This window comes from Pristiophorus japonicus, chromosome 4 (assembly GCF_044704955.1).
Source record: "Pristiophorus japonicus isolate sPriJap1 chromosome 4, sPriJap1.hap1, whole genome shotgun sequence".
Classification (NCBI taxonomy): domain Eukaryota; kingdom Metazoa; phylum Chordata; class Chondrichthyes; family Pristiophoridae; genus Pristiophorus; species Pristiophorus japonicus.
The window spans coordinates 256265794-256287927 of NC_091980.1; the positions used below are offsets into that span (position 1 = coordinate 256265794).

Sequence of the window (22134 nt, forward strand, 5' to 3'; positions counted from 1 at the left end):
TTATGCATCCAGGAGTCTGTCCAAGGCTGAGAGAGTCTACATCACGATTGAGAAAGAAGCGTTAGCGTGTGTCTATGGGGTAAAGAAAATGCACCAGCACTTGTTTGGGCTAAAATTTGAATTGGAAACTGACCATAAGCCATTTATATCCCTGTTCTCCGAGAGTAAAGGGATAAATACCAACGAATCGGCCCACATCCAGAGATGGGCGCCCACGTTGTCCGCATAAAACTATGCCATCCGCCATAGGCCAGGCACAGAAAACTGCACAGGTGTTCTCAGTAAGCTACCATTGCCCACCACGGGGGTGGAAATAGTGCAGCCTGCAGATTTAGCCATGGTTATGGAAACATTTGAAAGTGAGCAATCACCCGTCACTGCCCGGCAGATCAAAACCTGGACAAGCCAGGACCCCTTATTATCTCTAGTCAGAAGCTATGTGCTTCACGGGAGTTAGTGCAGCGTCCCAGTGGAAATGCAGGAAGAGGTAAAGCCGTTCCAGCAGCGCAAAGTTGAAATGTCTGTACAGGCAGACTGCCTTCTGCGGGGCAATCGAGTAGTGGTCCCCAAGAAGGGCAGAGACACCTTCATCAATGACCTCTACAGTACCCACCCAGGAATCGTAATGATGAAAGCGATAGCCAGATCCCACGTGTGGTGGCCTGGTATCGATGCGGACTTAGAGTCCTGCGTTCACAGATGTAATACATGCTTGCAGTTAAGCAATGTACCCAGGGAGGCGCCGGTAAGTTTATGGTCTTGGCTTTCCAAACCGTGGTCTAGGATACACGTCGACTATGCAGGCCCGTTCTTGGGTAAAATGTTCCTTGTGGTTGTTGACGCGTACTCCAAGTGGATTGAATGTGAGATAATGTCGACTAGCACATCCGCTGCCACTACTGAAAACCTGCGGGCCATGTTTGCCACACACGGCCTACCCGATGTCCTGGTGAGCAACAACAGGCCATGTTTTACCAGTGCTGAGTTCAATTAATTCATTACCCATAACGGGATCAAACATGTCACATCTGCCCTGTTTAAACCAGCGTTCAATGGTCAGGCAGAGAGAGCAGTGCAAACCATCAAGCAAGACTTGAAGAGGGTAACTGAAGGTTCACTACAGACTCGCCTATCCCAAGTCCTGCTTAGCTACCGCACGAGACCCCACTCACTCACTGGGATCCCACCTGCTGAACTGCTGATGAAAAGATCACTTAAGACAAGGCTCTCGTTAGTTCACCCTGATCTACATGATTAGGTAGAGAGCAGGCGGCTTCAACAAAGTGCATACCATGATAGCGCAAATGTGTCACGCGAGATTGAAATCAATTATCCTGTATTTGTATTGAATTATGGACAGGGTCCCAAGTGGCTTCCCGGCATTGTCGTGGCCAAAGAGGGGAGCAGGGTGTTTCGGGTCAAACTTTCAAATGGACTCATTCACCGGAAACACTTGGACCAAATCAAACTCAGATTCACGGACTATCCTAAGCAACCCACCTTGGACCCTACCTTTTTTGATCCCCCAACATACACACCAGTGGCAACCAGCACCACGGTTGATCACGAAGCAGAACCCATCATCCACAGCAGCCCTGCAGGGCCCAACACACGAGGTAGCCAAGCAAGGCCCGCTGCACAGCAGCCCAGCGAAGGCCCAACAAATGATTCAAAAACACCAGCTTTCACACCGAGACGATCAACCAGAGCAAGAAGGGCCCCAGATCGACTCACATTGTAAATAGTTACACTGTTGACTTTGGAGGGGGGAGTGTTGTTATATATGTAAACTTGTATTTACTCTGTACAGCCACTAGAGGGCTCATCCCCTGGAGTCCCAAGGGATCCCATAATCCCTTGGGAGCACAGGTATTTAAGGAGGCTTCACAGGTTGGAGAGCTGCAATAAAAGACTAAGGTCACACTTTACTTTGAGCTCAGTGTTCAGTCTGACTCTTTCCCCATACACAACAATAATTATTATCATTCTTCACCTAAAGACGTACACCGTGACCGCAGGCTTTGTGTAAAATATTCCCGGTAAAAGTGCAAGACCTCACATCTGCTGATAGTCACTCATGACTGTTACAAATCAAATTGTATAAATACATAAGTATATGTAAATCATTGTAATACTCTTGCGGATCCCACAAGGTCGGTCCATCATTTGCAGCATTGGTTGCCCTCATGCACCTCGTTGGTCGCCGACGAGTCCACCTCTGCTATCTCGGTCCATATCCTCTGGTAGGCCTTTGGGGTGGGCTTCCCACGCTCTCCCTGTGTCAAATCAACCCAGTGTGACTCGACCGCCTGCAGGAGGGAGAATCTCCTTTGCAGCTCTTTTGCGGCCGCCAACGTGCTCATCTCCCACCTCACTGCTCTCCAGCATCAGTCTCCACAGCGTGCTGTGATGCCTCCTCCTCTCACTCCATTATAGGGCAAATTCGGTCAAATATGTGGCTGGTAACAGCTACTTTTTGTTTGCCTACTTGCTGTGAAGCTCTAAAGTCTCCCTCCTTCCTCCCAAAGCAGCCACACCACACCCAGCCACATCTTCAGTCCCTCTGAGCTCCCTCTCGCTTTGTCGCCTATTCTGCGCATGTCATGGTGACCCTTGATCTCCAGAATCGCGGGAATCGAGCGTTGCCATGCCGTTGCTAAGGACGGCGACACTTTACGGCAGAAGGTCAAAGAAATTTAACGCTATTGCCCATTTGATATCGCTCACGGTAACGCCCATTTCCAAAAATGTAAACTTGGTGTTTTGAGAATGGGCGAGAAGCCGGCGATTTGAAAACACTTTTTTATCACCCACGCCGGAAATAACGGCCATTTTTGGGCAATAAGCATAAAAGTGGAGGTTCTAGCCCATGGGGCAAGATTTTACACTTTCGTGCAGATCGCCCAAGAATGGGCGGTATTTCCAGCATGGGCGGTAAAAATGGGTTTTCAGATCACCGGCTTGTCGCCCATTCTCAAAGCCACTAGTTTCCATTTTTGAAATTAGGTGTTACCACGAGCGATATGAAATGGGTGTTAGCGTTAAATCTCTTTGACCTTGTGCCGTAAAGTGTCGCTGTCCTTAGCAATGGCATGGCAATGCTCGATTCCCGCAATTCAGGAGGTCAAGGATCATCATGACATGCGCAGAAGAAAAGACAGAGAGAGAGGGAGCTGAGAGGGACTGAAAACGTGTGTGGCTGTGGTGTGTGCTTGTTTGGCTGTTGGAGGCACGGGGGAGATTCACCAGCAGCAAAAAGCCTACTAAGCACCAAGAACATAGTTGGCACCGAGATTTTGTCCAACAAATAAGATATAACATGGAAGGGATGGTGGAGGCTTTGGAGCTGGTAGCTAGGAACTGGTGGCAGAGGGCTCCCAGTGGTCCCGGAGCACGGCACTGCACCCCAAGGTGACGCACCCCCATTGCCAACGACACGAGAGCTAGGAGCAACATCTTGCTTCTGCCTCGGAACAAGTTCCCACCTTGGTACCATCCTCTTCCGTATCCGTCCAAGCAGCAGTTTGACCGTCATCAACCCTGCCCCCCCCCCCACCAATGAAGCATCGCCTGAGGAGTTCCTCGGCCAGGTGGCTTGGAGTCAGAAGGGGAAGGGGAAGGGGTAGAGGTGGGGAGGAGAAGCGGGGGAGAGCAGGGGGTGGGGGAAGTGTTGGTTTTTACAGAAATACTTATGAGTTCAGACAAATGTTCAGTTTAAATGTTTTTAATTTAACAAAACTTTGTTGCGCATTGGCTCAGATAGCTGCACTTTTACATGCTGGTGACTCCTTAACATCAAAAGGTATAATTACACTTAACTTCAATCAAAAACTTTAACTGTCACCAAGGTGATGCCCACCATTGATGTATGACCTGCACACCCAGCAGTGTGACAGCCTTATAAATACCATTGTTCTTTCAGGCAAAGCGCTCATTTATGAGCTCCTGCCATAAGAGTCTTGCAGCTATCATGCCACCACGGGCCCTTTCATGCGGTCTACAGGGGGGTGGGGGTATGGCTTCAGCGTCAGCCTGATTGTCTGCGCCGATGTCAGCATCCTCCTCTTCCTCTCTCTGCTGAGGTGGACTGTCAGACTCTTCTGGCAATTCTTGTCCCCTCCTGATAGCCAAGTTGTGCAGCATGAAGCACATCACCACAAATTGAGCTACCTGCTCAGGGTGGTATTGGAGCTCGCCTCCTGAGTGGTCCAGGCATCTAAAGCACTGCTTAAGCACTCCAATGGTTCTCGGCTTTGGTGTGGGTGTCACGTAGGTGGGTCATCAGCCAGGTGGCGAGGCCATATCCTTTGTCACCAAGCATCCAGCATTGACCTTGTGACTGATTGTTAAACAAGTTAGACACAGTGCTCTCCTCAGGATGTGAGCATCATGGATGCTGTCCGGAAATTTAGCATTCACTGCCATAATAATTTGCTGTTGGTCGACAACGAGTTGCACATTCAGGGAGTAGAATCCCTTGCGATTCCTGATAACCTCTGCATCTTGAAAAGGTGCCCGCATTGCGATGTGCGTACAGTCTATTGCTCCCTGCACCTTGGGGGAAGTTATTAATTTGGTAGAATCCTATAGCCCTCTCATTCTGAGCCTCCTTGGTCATAGGGAAACTGATCAAGTCCATCCTGTGTGCGTACAGGACTTCAGTGACCTGCCTAATGCAGCAATGTGTGGCATGCTGAGACAGACCGCAAATGTTGCCAGCTGAGGTCTGAATATAACCCGACACATAGAACGACAGTGTCGCGGTGACTTTGGCCTCGACGGACAGTGCAATACTGATGGTGCTGGCAGGCTGCAGATCTCCCCTTATGAGCTGGCATACCTCAGTGATAGCCTCTTTGTGGAAGTGCAGTCTCCGAAGGCAGGTGTTATCGGACAAGTTGAGGTAAGACTGCTTCTTCCTGTACTTGTGGGTGGTGTAACGTCTGGTCCTCCTCATCAGTCTGGCAAGTTTTACATTGGGCACATAATGTTGTGGAACATACCTTCTGCCATCTCGAGTCTGCAGTATGCAATTGGTCATCACGAGAGGGTGAGAAAGGACAGGCCTCATTCCAATAGCTATCTGTTTTCCACCGATTGGTCACAAAGAATAAATGTCCCGACGAAGACACCTATTAAATTCCAATCGTTCACAGTATGATAAAGATGTTTGTTCAGATGTTTACATCATCTCCAAAGACCTCCAGAGTACATCCGAACTCCCCCAAGGTTGAAGCAGAGCAGCCTTTTAAATGATGCGACATGATTTAGAACATGGCGTCCATACCGCTGTGAGTAATTCCGGTTAGTTCCATTTTTTCCCGATGTTTTTTTGGGTGAGCGATATTGTGGGCGAGATGTGTGCGAGGTGGTGAAAGTGATGCTGGGCGATCTCCTGGGCGTTAGTTTCGGCAAATGTGATCTTTACGACAAAATAAAGTGGGTGGGCAGTATTATTGAATCTCGGCGTTAATTACGTGCGGAAACTAACGCTGGGCGATATTATGGCTGGTTTCGCCCATTCTGATGATTCACCCAAAAAAAGTGGGCGGGCAGTATTATTTTTTCCTGGCGTTACACACATGGGGAAAGTAACGCTCGGCGATAAGTGTCTGAAAAATGGGCGTCAGTTTCCATTTTGTGGCTAAATGGGCGATATCTGGGCTTGAAAGACATTACAGCGGTAAAATGGACGTTAAGTGGGCGTTATTCATGCAAAAAAAGTGGAAAATCTAGCCCTTAGAAACATAGAAAATACATGCAGGTGTAGGCCATTCGGCCCTTCGAGTCTGCACCGCCATTCAATAAGATCATGGCTGATCATTCCCTCAGTACCCCTTTCCTGCTTTCTCTCCATACCCCTTGATCCCCTTAGCCGTAAAGGCCATATCTAACTCCCCCTCAAATATATCCAATGAACTGGCATCAACAACTCTCTGCGGCAGGGAATTCCATAGGTTAACAACTCTCTGAGTGAAGACGTTTCTCCTCATCTCAGTCCTAAATGGCCGACCCCTTATCCTAAGACTTCCCCAACATCGGGAACATTCTTCCCTCATCTGACCTGGTCCAGTCCCGTCAGAAACTTATACGTTTCTGTGATATCCCCTCTCATTCTTCTAAACTCCAGTGTATAAAGGCCCAGTTGATCCAGTCTCTCCTCATATGATAGTCCAACCATCCCTGAAATCAGTCTGGTGAACCTTCGCTGCACTCCCTCAATAGCAAGAACGTCCTTCCTCAGATTAGAAGACCAAAACTGAACACAATATTCCAGGTGAGGCCTCACTAAGACCCTGTACAACTTCAATAAGACCTCCCTGCTCCTATACTCAAATCCCCTAGCTATGAAGGCCAACATACCTTTTGCCTTCTTCACCGCCTGCTGTACCTGCATGCCCACTTTCAGTGACTGATGAATCATGACACCCAGGTCTCATTGCACCTCCCCTTTTCCTAATCTGCCGCCATCTAGATAATATTCTGCCTTTGTGTTTTTGCCCCCAAAATGGATAACCTCACATTTATCCATATTATACTGCATTTGCCCACTCACCTAATCTGTCCAAGTCACCCTATAGCCTCTTAGCATCCTCCTCACAGCTCACACCGCCACCCAGTTTAGTGTCATCCGCAAACTTGGAGATATTACACTCAATTCCTTCATCTAAATCGTTAATGTATATTGTAAAGAGCTGGGGTCCCAGCACTGAGCCCTGCGGCACTCCACTTGTCATGCCTGCCATTCTGAAAAGGACCTGTTTATCCCGACTCTCTGCTTCCTGTCTGCCAACCAATTCTCTAACCACGTCAGTACATTACCCCCAATAACATGCACTTTGATTTTGCACACCAAACTTGAGATCCTTGGCTTTAAAAATAGTGGTGTAGAGTACAAAAGCAAGGAAGTTATGGTAAATCTTTTATAAATCACTGGTTAGACCTCAGCTGGAGTAATTGCGTCCGATTCTGGGCACCAAACTTTAGGAAGGATGTCAAGGCCTTGTAGAGGGTGCAGAGGAGATTTACCAGAATGGTATCGGGGATGAGGGACTTCAGTTATGTGGATAGACTAGAGAAGCTGGAATTGTTCTCCTTAGAGCAGAGAAGGTTAAGAGGAGATTTAATAAAGGTGTTCAAAATTATAAAGGGTTTTGATAGTCGATGGAGAGGAACTGTTTCCACTGGCAGGAGGGTTGGTAACCAGAAAACACAGATTTAAGATCATTGGTAAAAAAGCCAGGGGGAGATGAGAAGAATTTTTTTTATGCAGCAAGTTGTTGTAATCCAGAATGCATTGCCTGGAAGGGTCATGGAAGTCGATTCAATAGTAACTTTCAAAAAAGAGAATTGGATATATATTTAGAATTTCATGGAAAATTTTGCAGGGCTATGGTTAAAGAGCGGAGGAGTGGGACTAATTGGATAGGTCTTTCAAAGCTCTGGCACAGGAACAACGGGTTGAATGGCCTCCTTCTGTGTTGTATGATTCTATGAAGATATGTAAATATTCTTAAAAACTTTTGATGACAAATTCATTACTTTTTAGTCAGACTGATCTTCATCCCCTCCTCATCCATTTTTGGAAGTTACTATCTGTAGTTGATTTCCTATGATATTGCTCATGAATATAACTAAAAATTAAATTCTATTACCTTGTTTTCTTGTGTGTCTCTGATTTCGTCCCACTTTCTAATTGTTTGCCTTCCACTCATCTAATTCTTTGTGATTCCCTCTCTTTATTTCTGTTTATTTTCTACTCTCTCTTGCTCTCTCTCTCTCGCTCTCTCTCTCTCTCTATCTGATTGTAAAACACGAGGGTGAATTATCCATTGCAATCTGCTGGTTTACCAGCAAATATGCAGCGAGCAAGGGCGGAATCACTGGTGGGGCCACTTTGCTAGATCCATACTCCATTGTGCACTTGCACCTACCATCCCATAGACTGCAGAAGCACCCACCCAAATATGGGCGAGCATATAATAACTAGGCAGTAACGACAGAGTGACATCATAAGTTACAAATCTGATCTATGATGTCACTCCATTTTTACTGCCATAGCAATACTTCACACAAGCAACGCCATCATGTTAACGCAGAACAGCCTTACTAAGGCAGGCAGCATGGGTTTTCAAAATTCCATCCCTCCCCCTAGCGAGTGCATTTAATCACCAGGCAATAGATTGACCACCAGACACCAACATAATCTTTGGGTTCAGAAATGGCCCTCAATATTATTTACAAAGAGAAGCAGACTGCCCGTTCAAGCTGCTGTCTGCAGGCAAATCGTGCAGTAGTTGCAAAATTCGGCTCTCTAAGGCAGGTAGGAATACCACTCCATCAATAATATTCTAATTAGTTTGACCCTTTCAAATCTGTGAGGGTGAGGGCCAGGTACGGCAGATGGGAGTCCTGTCCCACCACCTAAAGAAATAAAGGACGGTATCCAATTAAAAACAAGGGCATACAAAGTGGCCAAAACTAGTGGGAGGACAGAAGATTGAGAAGCTTTTAAAAGCCAGCAGAAAATGATTAAGTAGAGAATAGACTATGAAAGTAAACTAGCAGGAAATATAAAAACAGATAGCAAGAATTTCTATAGGTATATAAAAAGGAAAAGAGTGGTTAAAGTAAATGTTGGTCCCTTAGAGGACGAGACCAGGGAATTAGTAATGGGGAACATGGAGTTGGCAGAAGCTCTGAACAAATATTTTGTATCAGTCTTTACGGTAGAGGACACTAACAATATTCCAACAGTGGATAGTCAAGGGGCTCTAGGGGGGGGGCGGAACTTAACACAATCACAATCGCTAAGGAGGTGGTACTCAGTAAGAGAATGGGACTAAAGGCAGATAAATCCCCTGGACCTGATTCCTTGCATCCTAAGGTCTTAAGAGAAGTAGCGGCAGGGATTGTGGCTGCATTGCTTGTAATTTACCAAAATGCCCTGGATTCTGGGGCAGTCCCAGCAGATTGGAAAACTGCAAATGTAATGCCCCTATTTAAAAAAGGAGGCAGACAAAAAGCAGGAAACTATATAGACTAGTTAGCCTAACATCTGTGGTTGGGAAAATGTTGGAGTCCATTATTAAAGAAGCAGTAGCAGGACATTTGGAAAAACAAAATTCAGTTAGGCAGAGTCAGCATGGATTTATGAAGGGGAAGTCATATTTGATAAATTTGCTGGAATTATTTGAGGATGTAACGAACAAGGTGGATAAAAGGGAACCAGTGGATGTGGTGTATTTGGACTTCCAGAAGGCATTTGACAAGGTGCCACATAAAAGGCTACTGTACAAGATAAAAGTTCACGGGGTTGAGGGTAATATATGAGCATGGATAGAGGATTGGCTAACAAACAGAAAACAGAGAATCGGGATAAACAGTTCATCCTCGGGTTGGCAATCAGTAACCAGTGGGGTGCCGCAGGGATCAGTGCTGGGACCCCAACTATTTACAATCTATATTATTGACTTGGAAGAAGGGACTGAGTGTAACATAGCCAAGTTTGCTGATGATACAAAAATGGGAGGAAAAGCAATGTGTGAGGAGGACACAAAAAATCTGCAAAAGGACATAGACAGGCTAAGTGAGTGGGCAAAAATTTGGCAGATGGAGTATAATGTTGGAAAGTGTGAGGTCATGCACTTTGATTTTTTTCTGCCAAAGAGCAAGTTATTATTTAAATGGAGAAAAATTGCAAAGTGCTGCAGTACAGCAGGACCTGGGGTTACTTGTGCATGAAACGCAAAAGGATAGTATGCAGGTACAGCAAGTGATCAGGAAGGCCAATGGAATCTTGGTCTTTGTTGCAAAGGGGATGGAGTATAAAAGCAGGGAAGTCTTGCAACAGCTATACAGGGTATTGCTGAGGCCACACCTAGAATACTGCGTGCAGTTTTGGTTTCCATATTTACGAAAGGATATACTTGCTTTGGAGGCAGTTCAGAGAAGGTTCACTAGGTTGATTCCGGGGATGAGGGGTTTTGACTTATGAGAAAAGGTTGAGTAGTTTGGGCCTCTACTCATTAGAATTCAGAAGAATGAGAGGTGATCGAATCGAAACGTATAAGATTATGAGGGGATTTGACAAGATGGATTCAGAGTTTCCACTGATGGGGAGACTAGAACTAGAGGGCATGATCTTGGAATAAGGGGCTGCCCATTTAAAACTGAGACGAGGAGAAATTTCTTCTCTCAGTGGGTTGTAAATCTGTGGAATTCGCTGCTTCACGGAGCTGTGGAAGCCGGGACATTGAATAAATTTAAGACAGAAATAGACAGTTTCTTAAACAATAAGGGGATAAGGGGTTATGGGGCACGGGCAGGGAAGTGGAGCCGAGTCCATGATCAGATCAGCGATGATCTTATTGAATGGCGGAGCAGACTCGAGAGGCTGTATGGCCTACTCCTGTTCCTATTTCTTATGTTCTTATGTTCTTATCCCAAAAAAGAAGAAAGTAACTTGTTTAAAAGCAAATAATTAAAAAAAATTAAATTTAAGAAATACTAAGAACAAAAATGAAAAGAAATAATTAAAAATAGGGAATAAAACAAAACGGGAACCACGGTCAACTTGGAAAAGGAAATAAAAGTGTTCTCGTTGAATTGATTGTTTCACATACAATCTAATTGTCTTTCTGAAATCAGGGCATGAATCTGACAGAATTTTCTTCATTGCAACATGGGCACTATTGAAGGGGCTCTTTTAGGTTTCTCCAACATAACATGCCTCTGGCCCCAGCTTCATGAACTACCCTGCTACTCACTGCGTCTCAATCAGGTGGTCATCCTTAGATTTCTGCTCAACGCTGAGCTGAAATTCCTACCTCACATCCAATCAGTGACCAAGACCGCATTTTTCAATCTCCTGGAACATTGACTACTTGCATCTGTATTTTTCTCCCTCCATGGCTAAAGTCTTCAACCCCACCTTTTTCACCTCCAGTCTCCTCTTTACATCTTACATAAAGCCTATTTAATCCAGAACTCCACATTCAGGTCCCGCAACACACAAGATCCCACCCATTACAGCTTGAGCTGCAATAACCCCCTAATTCCAACATATTGAGTTGAAGGTTCTTGTCCTCATTTTCAAACTCCTCAAAATTTTTGGCCTATCTTATCTGAGCCAAATTATCCAGCTATATATCCCAACAAAGGCTATGGGCTCCAACAACATCCCAGCTGTAATGCTGAAGACTTGTTCTCCAGAACTAGCGGCGCCTGTAACTGTTTTCTAGCCAGGCCAATCCAGTACAGCTGCAACACTGGTATTTTCACAACAAAGTGGAACATTACCCAGGTACGTCCTATCCACAAAAAGCAGGACAAATCCAATCCGGCCAATTACCAGCCCATCAGCCTACTCGCAATCAAAAGCAAAGTGATGGAAGGTGTTGTCGGCAGTGCTATAAAGCGGCACTTACTCATCAATAACTTGCTCACTGGTGCTCAGTTTGGGTTCTGCCAGGTCCGCTTGACTCTGACATCATTACAACCTTGGTTCAAACATAAACAAAAGAGCTGAATTCCAAAGTTGAGGTGAGAGTGGCTGTCCTAAACACCAAGGCAGCATTTGATCAAGCAGCCCTACTAAATCTGAAGTCAATGGGAATCGGGGAAAACTCTCCACTGGCTGGAGTTATACCTAGCACAAAGGAAGATGGTTGTAGTTGTTGGAGGCCAATCATCACAACTCTTTTGGGGGGGGGGACAAAATAGACAGTTAGATCAAGTGCCCCCCAATCTGGGGGACACTCCAGACACTTTTCAAATGCCCTTTTTTTGGCCAATCATCACAGTCCCAGGACATTGCTGCAGGTGTTCTTCAGGGCAGTGTATTAGGCCTAACTATCTTCAGCTGCTTCATCAATGACCATCCCACCAATATAAGTTCAAAAGTGGGGATTTTTGCTGATGATTGCACAGTGTTCAGTACCATTCACAACTCCTCAGATAAGGATGCAGTCCGTGCCCACATGCAGCAAGACCTGGACAACATTCAAACTTGGGCTGATAAGTGGCAAGTAACATTTGCGCCACACAAGTGTCAGGCAATGACCATTTCCAACAACAGAGAGTCTAACCACCTTCTCTTGATGCTCAACAATATTACCCTCATTGAATTCCCCACCATCAACATCCTGGGCTCAACATTGACCAGAACTGGACCAGCCACATAAGTACTCTGGCTATAAGAACAGATCAGACGCTGGGTATTCTACCACGAGTGTCTCAACTCATGACTCCTTAAAGCCTTTCCGCCATCTACAAGGCACAAGTCAGGAGTGTGATGGAATACTCTCCACTTGCCTGGATGAGTGCAACTCCAACAACAACACTCAAGACACGGCACAGACACTGGGCTGAATGGCCTCCTTCTGTGCCGTAAACTTCTATGATTCTAAGAAGCTCCAATAACATCCAGGACAAAATAATCCGCTTGATTGGCATCCCATCCACCACCTTAAACATTCACTCCTTAAACCACCGGCGCACCGTGACTGCAGTGTGTACCATCTATAAGATGCACAGCAGTGACTTGCCAAGGCTCTTCAACAGCACCTGCCAAACCTGCAACGTCTACTACCTAGGGGGACAAGGGCTGCAGGCGCATGTGAACACCATCACCTGCAAGTTGCCCTCCAAGTCACACACCATCCTGAATTGGAAATATATTGCTATTCCTTCATCGTCACTGGGTCAATATCCTGGAACTCTCTCCCTAACAGCACAGTGGGAGAACTGTCACCACACAGACTGCAGCGATTCAAGAAGGCAGCTCACCACAACCTTCCAAAGGGCAATTAGGAATGGGCAATAAATGCTGGCCTTGCCAGCAACACCCACATCCCATGAATGGCAACCGCTGTTGCTTAAACTCTCACTCATCGTTATCTCTGGATGAGTTTGTGCCATTACACCTCTCATCAAAAAAGACTTTGGCTTGCTGCTTCTGCCTTTTCTCTTCACCCCACCACCTCCCCCCCCCCCCCGCCACTCGTGTGCCACACAATCCTTCCCCTTTCCTGCTCAAGCCCTTGTAAAGGACTCTGATAAAGTCTACTGCTATACGAAAGCAAGTTGTTGTTGTCATGGTGATTGAGCAGATGATGAGCAAGTATCAATTAGCATAGCTCTGCAAATTCAATCGGTTGGATTTTCAGTTGCCTAACGCCTCAGTTAGCGGCCAGAGGGAGTGTTAATGGGAGCGTAAGAGGTTACCAACTGGGAGCGCAGCGTTTAGTGCCCCGACAGAAAATTAATTAGAGGCTCACTGGGGGAGCAAACCAGTAGCATCTGCCTGCTGACAATCACTCCGATCATGACGTATTCCTGATGCACACCCACGCTTGCGTCGGAAAATTAATGGCTTCCAAGTGCAACGTCTGGAAAAACAGTCGGTACAGGCTTTCAGAGTCGTTAACTGGTTGCTACTTAAAGGGATGAGGAAGTGCTTCCCTCAGGGGTCACAGTCAGTGCAACGTTTACACACAGCATGGTGGTGAGCCTCCAAGTTTGTAGCGGCAGACAGACATACCAGATCAGCTTGAGAGAAACTTATTTGTGAAACTTTAATGGAGGCATTACTTGCTTGCCAGCGCACATTCAATACGCTCTCGCAAGGCGGTGTGAAGAGAGAAGGGCTGTTGGACATGTTGGCGGCAAAAGGAGGAGAGCTGCTAGATGTCGGGACAGGAGGCCTTACCCCCACTGCTTTACTAGCGGCAACGCTCATACCTGGACATGTCCGACGAACAGTGCGTCAGAACACTGCACTTCCAAAAGGAGGTCGTTATAGAGCTAGGCCATCTCCTGCAGGAAGAACTGCAACCTCACATCGGCACCAGGACTGCGCTGTCCGTTACAGTGAAGGTCACGGTAGCACTCACCTTCTATGCCTCCAGCTGCTTCTCAGCTGCATCAGGGGACATACGCTGCGTCTCACAATTCACAGCACATCGCTGCATCCGTGACATCACACAGGCTCTCTACACATGCAGAATGGACTTCATTACCTTCCCGATGAGCTTTGGTATAGCAGTAGACTTTACCAGAGTCCTTTAAAAGGGCTTGAGCAGGAGAGGGGAAGGATTGAGTGGGGGCAGGGGAGGGGGGCGGGGAGGGGGAAGGTGGTGGGGTGAAGAGAAAAGGCAGAAGCAGCAAGCCAAAGTGTTTTTTGATGAGAGGTGTAATGGCACAAACTCGTCCAGAGATAATGATGAATGAGAGTTTAAGCAACAGCGATTGCCATTCATGGGATGTGGGCATTGCTGGCAAGGCCAGCATTTATTGCCCATTCCAAATGCAAATGTTGAGGCGGCCTCCACCACATGCAAAGCAAGTGCATCCATGCTCGGCGGAATCCTCGCCAATGCACCCATTAGCTCGCGGTGCATCTGCATTGACTCAAAGTGACGGCATTTACCACTGACCTTGAAGAGAGCTGCTTGCAAAGATCCAGTAATTTCTGTGGCATGGATTTCATTTTTCTCAGCGTTAATTTAATTCTGGTGCCAACTATAGCGGATCTCCAGGGTCTAGCAACAGTAATGTCATGACACTGGCTAAGCAGCCAAACACATTGAAGAATTCTCACAGACAGCAAACCAGGAAGGGGATTTGAGTACAGGGGCAGGGAGGTGTTGCTACAGTTGTACAGGGCATTGGTGAGGCCACACCTGGAGTATTGTGTACAGTTTTGGTCTCCTAACCTGAGGAAGGACATTCTTGCTATTGAGGGAGTGCAGCGAAGGTTCACCAGACTGATTCCCGGGATGGCGGGACTGACCTATCAAGAAAGACTGGATCAACTGGGCTTGTATTCACTGGAGTTCAGAAGAATGAGAGGGGACCTCATAGAAACATATAAAATTCTGACGGGGTTAGACAGGTTAGATGCAGGAAGAATGTTCCCAATGTTGGGGAAGTCCAGAACCAGGGGTCACAGTCTAAGGATAAGGGGTAAGCCATTTAGGACCGAGATGCGGAGGAACTTCTTCACCCAGAGAGTGGTGAACCTGTGGAATTCTCTACCACAGAAAGTTGTTGAGGCCAATTCACTAAATATATTCAAAAAGGAGTTAGATGAGGTCCTTACTGCTAGGGGGATCAAGGGGTATGGCGAGAAAGCAGGAATGGGGTACTGAAGTTGAATGTTCAGCCATGAACTCATTGAATGGCGGTGCAGGCTAGAAGGGCCGAATGGCCTACTCCTGCACCTATTTTCTATGTTTCTATGTTTCTATAAGCTGAAATATTATAAACAAACGTTAAAAAATCATAATGGAGAAATATTAACATTCCACAAATGTAAAATTAGTTTTTCAGGGCCAGAGAGGTTGTTGTTATGACTTATGACAGTTTGCCGTAAAAATGCGAGTTACACCTCATTCAACAAGGCTTAACTTTTTCGGGAATAAAAACAGAAAATGCTAGAAATACTCCACAGGTCAGGCAGTATCTGTGGAGAGAGAAACAGAGTTAACTTTTTAGGTCGATGACCCTTGCGATCCGAAACATTGCTGCCTGAGTATTTCCAGCATTTCTGTTTTTATTTCAGATTTCCAGCATCCGCAGTGTTTTGCTTTTATGATAACTTTTTTGGTGATTTTCACAGCGAGATTAGAGCGTTAAAAGTGGAAGTTTGTGTCAATTCAGGTGATTTGTAAGATTTCCATCTGCGAAGACTGCAATAACGCACCCTGTGCAGGAGCAGGGAATCACTGACAGTAACTTATGAATTTCCGCATTTAGCTGTGTGTCATGTATTCAACCAGCATTGTAACCCATGTATAAACCGACCTAAGTTGTACACTGAGAACAATGACCACTAGATGTTGAACTTGTGGGAGACACTCCTAACCTAGACCTTCAGATAGAAAAGGGGAAGCTCCACCCACTTCCTGCACTTGACTGCTATGAAATAAAGGACAGGTCACAGACTGACCTTCTCTCAAGTATGGGCCTTGTGTGCATTTATACTGTATAGTAAGGACGTATTACTGTGCATCTGCAGACGCCAGAAGTTGCTGTCAATTTCACAGAGTAATGATGGCGAATGCTGCCTTCATTACAACTGCAAAATCCGGGCCATTATAATAATTGGGCTGCTGGTCAAAGGACATGATCAGGTAATGTTACTAATAACTCTGGGCATAAATTAAACTGTCAAGTAATATTCCACTTATTGTCAGCTTGTTACTTATTTCATACTGATCCATCCAACAAACACGTGTACCTGTTATTTATAGCAAACCGTGACTCCTCTCTGTGCAAATATCATGTAAGTATAACATTTTTACATTATATAAGATAGAAAGAATGTGTCATCACTCTTATGCACGCAAACATGGCAGCCAATTTGCATGAGGCAACCAAGCACACACGCCAATGGGCTAAATGACAGTTAATCTGTTTCGGTGATGTTGTTGGAGGGATAAATGTTGGCAAGGACACGTGGAGTACTTCCTTTCCCTTTGAATATTGCAATGGGATTTTTTTATGTCCACCTGAGCCAACAGACAGAATCTCTGTTTAAAGACGACACCTCCAGCAATGCACCTTACCTTCAGTCTGCACTGAAATGTTAGTCTAGATTATGTGCTCAAGTCTGGAGTGAGAAAATGAGAAGGACATATGCACATATCAAAAAGACTATTTGCTGAATTAAATGCAGTCAGTAATAGGTTATAAGAGTCTCATTGTTACTAACATTTGACTGCAGTGTATATGGTTTAATGAAGAGACTTTTGAAGGCTCATTGATAAAAATTAATGCACTGTGTACTAAAGGGAATGCGGTGATATGAATAGGAATTTGGTTAAAGGACAGAACATAGGAACAGGAGTAGACCATTTAGCCCCTCGGGCCTGTTCCACCATTCATTGAGATCATGTTGATCTGTACTTTAACTTCACCACTTTCCTTGGCTCCATATGCTTTTATACCCTTGGCTAGCAAAACTCAGCTTTAAAATTATTAATTGATCTAGCATCTGCTGCTTTTTGTGGGAGAGAGTTCCACACTTCTAACATTTGCGTGAAGTGTTTCTGAACATTTCTCCTGAAAGGCTTGACTCTGATTTTAACATTATATTCCCTTGCCCTAGACTCGCCATCAGTGGAAAAAGTTTCTCTCTATCTACCCTTTCAATTATTTTCCAAATCCTAAACACCTCAATTCAAATCATGTCTTAACCTTCTGTATTCCAGGGAATACAAACCTATTTTATGTTCTCGTGAATCTGCACTGTGCTCCTTCCAAGATCAATATATCCTTTCTAAGGTGTGGTGCCCAAAACTGTACACAGTGCTCCAGATGTGGTCTAACCAGGGCTTGGTATAGCTGTAACAAAACTTTCCCTCCCTTTATATTCTAGCCCTCTCATTAAAAAGACTAACATTCCGTTAGCCTTCATGATTTATTTTTTTGTACCTGACTATTACATTTTAGTGGTCTGTGTACATGGTCTCCTAAATCTCTTAGAACCTCTACTGTTCATAGCTTTTCACCATTTAAAAAGTAATCAATCCATCCTTTTTTGCTCCAAAATGGATAACCTCACACTTCCTGCATTGAAGTCCATTTGCCACAGTTTTGCTCACTCACTTAATCTATCAATGTCTCTTTATAATTTTATGCTCCTGTCTACACTATATACTATGGGCTCAATTTTCCCCAATGCCATTTTTTGGCGTACTTGAAGAGTTACACCTGTTTTTTGGGGGGCCAACTACGTCAAAAAAAAAATCATCCAACTTTCCCCATTTGGATTGTTCATTTTAGCGCCACATAGCTTGTCCTTTAGCTTTGGGGGTGGAGCCTAAGATCTGCGCCAAAAAGATCAGGTTGCCAGGGTAACGAGGAACGCACTACGGGCTGAGGCTGGAAAGTGAAACAACACATTCTGGCCAGCTCACAGCAACCTGCGCAAGCACCTTGCACATTGCAGCAGCATTCCAGCATTAAATTATTAAAGAGTTTATGCCAAAAGTCTCTCCCCCCTGGTGCCCGGTGCTGCTCCTAACCCTGGCTGGAAGGCCTCCCTCCTCCCGATGCCAGTGCCTCTCCTAACTCTGGCCAAAAGGCTTCCCTTCCCTTCCTTGCCGGTGCCGGTTGCCACTCCTAACCCCCCCTCCTTCCCCCCCCCCCCAACTCCTCTCTCTCCTTTCCCCCGTCTCCCCTCTCCCCCTCTCTCTCCCTCTCTACTGCTGCTGTCCCGGCCATGGAACTGCATCTGCTGTGGTGATTCACTTACCTACGCCGATTTTGTCAACTGCCCAGAAAGGTTTTCCAGAAAAATTGGAGTAAATCGGAGCTGGCCAAACTTGCTTAAATGGCCAGAATTGGTGCGGGCAGCAGGTTACGTCCCCAATGAGGTAAAAAAATCGTAGCCTAAAAAAATCCTACCTAAGTGAATTACGCTAGCACAGAAACTTTGGGGAAACTTAGAGATTTTAAGTTACTCCAAAAAAAACGGTGCACCCCAAAAAAGCGGCACGCATAATTGGGACAAATTGAGCCCAATATTACCAATTTTCGTGTCATCAGCAAACTTGGACATATGGCTCCAAATATAGTGAATAGTTAAGGCCTCAGCAGAAATCATTGTGGGGCACCATTAGTCACTTCCAATTCCAGTACATGTCCATTATCCCTACTCTCTGTCTTCCACCGCATAATTAGATCAATAATTTGCCTTCAATTCCATGCGCTTTAATTTTAGCTAACAGTCTCTTATGTGGAACCTTATCAAATGCTTTCTGGAAGTCCAGAAAATGGAGAGTAGTGGTTAATGGATTATCTTTTCACATTGGCCAGAGGTAAATAGCAGTTTAATTTAAATATAAATAAACCCAGCGGTCAATGTTACGCCTATTGCTCTTTTATATAAATGTTTTGAATTTGGATATAGTGGGCATAATATCAAAATTTATATATAGCATAAAAAAATAGGAACTGTGGCTCACTGTGTCAGTGACTGCTCGTGATTTTAAGAGAACATGAAAACCTTAAAATGAGTAAGAGAGCTGTGAGGCTCAAGGATTCAGATACACCAATCTTTAAAAGTGGGAGGATAAGTTCAAAAAGCTGTTTTTTTTTAAAGCATATGGAATCGCATGTTTTATAAATAGCAGCATTGAGTACAAAAGAAAAGAGATAATACTAAACCTGTACAACTCATTAGTTAGGCCACAGTTAGAATATTTTGTACAGTTTTTTTATCAGTCTACTTTAGGATGTGATGACCATGGAGGGGGTGATTTGGATGGAGATTTGCCTAAATGGTACCAGGGATGAGAGGCTTTGGTTGTGAGGAGAGACTAGAGGAAGTGAGGTTATTTCATCAAAATAAATAAGATGTGATAGAAGTGTTCAAAATTTTGAAAGGTTTTGATCAGGTAAATAGGGAAAAACTATTTCCCCTGTCAATGAGTCAGCAAGGTAAATTTAAGATCATCGTGGAGAGAACAAAGGGAGAATATTACTTTTTGTTTACACAGAGGGTTGTGAGGACATGGAAAATCCTACCCGAAACAGTGGTGGAACAGAATCCATAAAAGCTTTCCAAATGGAAGTGTATAAACAGTTGAAAAAGAAAAACAATGCAGGGTATGGGGAAAGAGCATGGGATTGCAACTTAATGGATAGCTTTTAGATTTTCCATTAAAGCAGATTATTCCTTTGTCATTGTGTTCGATTGGCATAGCCATAGTCAGTTTCAAATCCAATTGCTAGGTCTAAATGCTAATATCTTTCTGCATAGAATCAAGATCAAAATGAAGACAGAAATCTGAAAAACACTAGAATGTTGTGATGAAGGTAAAACCTGGATAGTGTTTGAAAATACTGGCCAGTTTTCTGATGTTTAAATGCGTTTTAATCATTTTACTTTTTCAAATATTGAAAGACATTTTCAGAATCTGCAATTTTCCTGAAAGATTAAAATCCACAGGCTTTAGAATTACAATAAAAACATCAGTTGTAAATCACTGGTGTGTAATTTAACAATATAGTGCTGGGGACAGAATTGAGTAGTGGTTGGCTCCTTATCCATTCCTGTCTGGGACCTTGGTTGGAATCCACCCCACAGTGATATGATGAACATCTTCTCTCTTTGCCAGCTGTCAGCACCTTATATAAAATGCGTTTGGGTAGTCTCAATGCAATTCCTGCTAGATGTGAATCCTCAGCACTGAAGGGCCCACAATCCAGCACTAAATTGGCAATCTCATTCAGAGACTACAAGGATAGTTAGTGTGGGATATCGTTAAGATTCATGTTAGTGTAATAGGAGGTGTTCTTCTCCGGTTTGTGTAAAGGTTGGTGCAGAGTAGGGAAAACCTTACTCTGTATTTGATCCATGCTGTACCTGACCTGACTGTGTTTCATGTTAAAACTGTATGAAAAAAATTCCCCAGCACTGACTATGAATACATAAATTTTCCATAGAGTATGTTATATTTTCATAATCTATGTGAATGCAAGGGTTGTTATTGTATTTTTTAAACTGAGACTGATTGTAGGTTTCTAATTCAAGATGAGAAGTTAGATAGATTGTTAAAGAATCTTTCCTACATTTTGAACCTCGGAAATGTTAACACATTTGCGTTAGATTTTCGGCTTTGCTGATTTCGGGGCGGTAAAGTTTGCGCACTGGAACAATTTGCACCTCAGTCATCAAAATTGGGCAGCTGAGCCCTGAGTGTGGGGCGGAGCGCTAAGGGAGGTGTTGTATACCTCTCTTCGGGCACTAGGCCGGTTGAGCATGGGAAAATCCCGAGCTAAAGAGCCAGCCTGGGAGCGCTCTAAGAGAGGCCTGGGGAGAAAAAAAACTTGAAAAAAACCCAGCAAAAACATTCCCAATCCATAGCCCTCGCCAGCACAACATAAATCGCAAATAAAAAAAGAAAAAACAAACACATTTACCTGAGGTGGACATTAGTTACCTCACTGCAGCCGGTATAGGTTGGACCGCCCGCTTTTTCAGGCGGTCCTAGCAGGACACGCTGTGGGACGTACGGGTCAAGCGGGTGTCCAAAAGTAAGCTGATGTCGTAACCAGGGGCATTGCACACCAGCTCAACTCTTCCGGGCGGTACTGCTCCGGGCCCCCGCAAAACCAGCCCCGAAAACCCTTGCGGGGCGCTGGAAGCTGACCGCCCACCCAGAAGAGCTCACTTGGGATGAAAACAGAGGCGGACCTCACCGAAAAATCCAGCCCATTGGCATTGAAATGTATTGAATCTTACTTCAGACCAGTCATGATATGTTATTAGTTGACTGTTAAACCGATAGCTTTTGTCCTGATGGGCCAATGTCAGTTTCAAGCAATACCTCTGTTTATGGGTTAGTACTGCTTTTAATTTCAGAGATGGACCAAACCTAAGAATTGGTCTTAATTAATGGGCCAGAATTTTAAGCTCCATCACCCAGTGAAATTGGTGCATTGGAGAGATGAACATTTTTAAATTTAGCTCCTGGCTCCGACCAGCCATAACTTTTATAATGGTGAATCATGCAATTGACAAGACTTCTGCTAAAGGAAGGTGGAGCCCTACTTAATATCTAAAAGTCACGGCCCGATGACGTAATCGGCGGCACATTGTAAGTTTAACTCATATCAGGGGGTGTTTCGCATTGTCTGCAGCCCGGCAGCAGAACACGGTGTGAGGGGACGATTGGCCAGAAGCAGCCAAGGTAAGTTTAGAACTCCTTGTGGTCCAGAAGGAGCAGGAGTGCTCCCCCAGGCCCTGCAGGAAGTCCTTGGGGCTCCCTAACTCCAGCCTGCCCCTATCTCATTGGACACCCCTGATCGCCCCGGAACAACTCCTCTCACTGACTGCCAGGGGCCACCTTGGCTACGGCCCGCTGCTGACCATCAGCCAGATAGCGGATCTAGCCGGATGTTGGGCAAGGCTATGGGAACTTTTAGCAAGCGAGGCATTGTCATTAAGATCAGCAGGGTCTCCACGGGTGTGCCAACTGCTTTGGGGCTCGTGTGCTCCTTTTAAAATCGGGGCTATGGTATTTTGAAAATGGAATATTAAAAGATTTGCAAACTTGTTTTACGTTTCTGTAGGGTTACGGTGAAGTGTAGAACTGAAGATAGAGATTAACATCTTGATCT

At 45.0% G+C, this 22134-nt stretch overlaps 1 protein-coding gene across 4 annotated transcripts in view; it reads left to right on the top strand.

Annotated features, from left to right (window-relative positions):
- The window catches only part of LOC139263371 (ena/VASP-like protein), a 457176-nt gene that overhangs the window by 363345 nt on the left and 71697 nt on the right, over positions 1 to 22134 (top strand). The window lies entirely within an intron of this gene.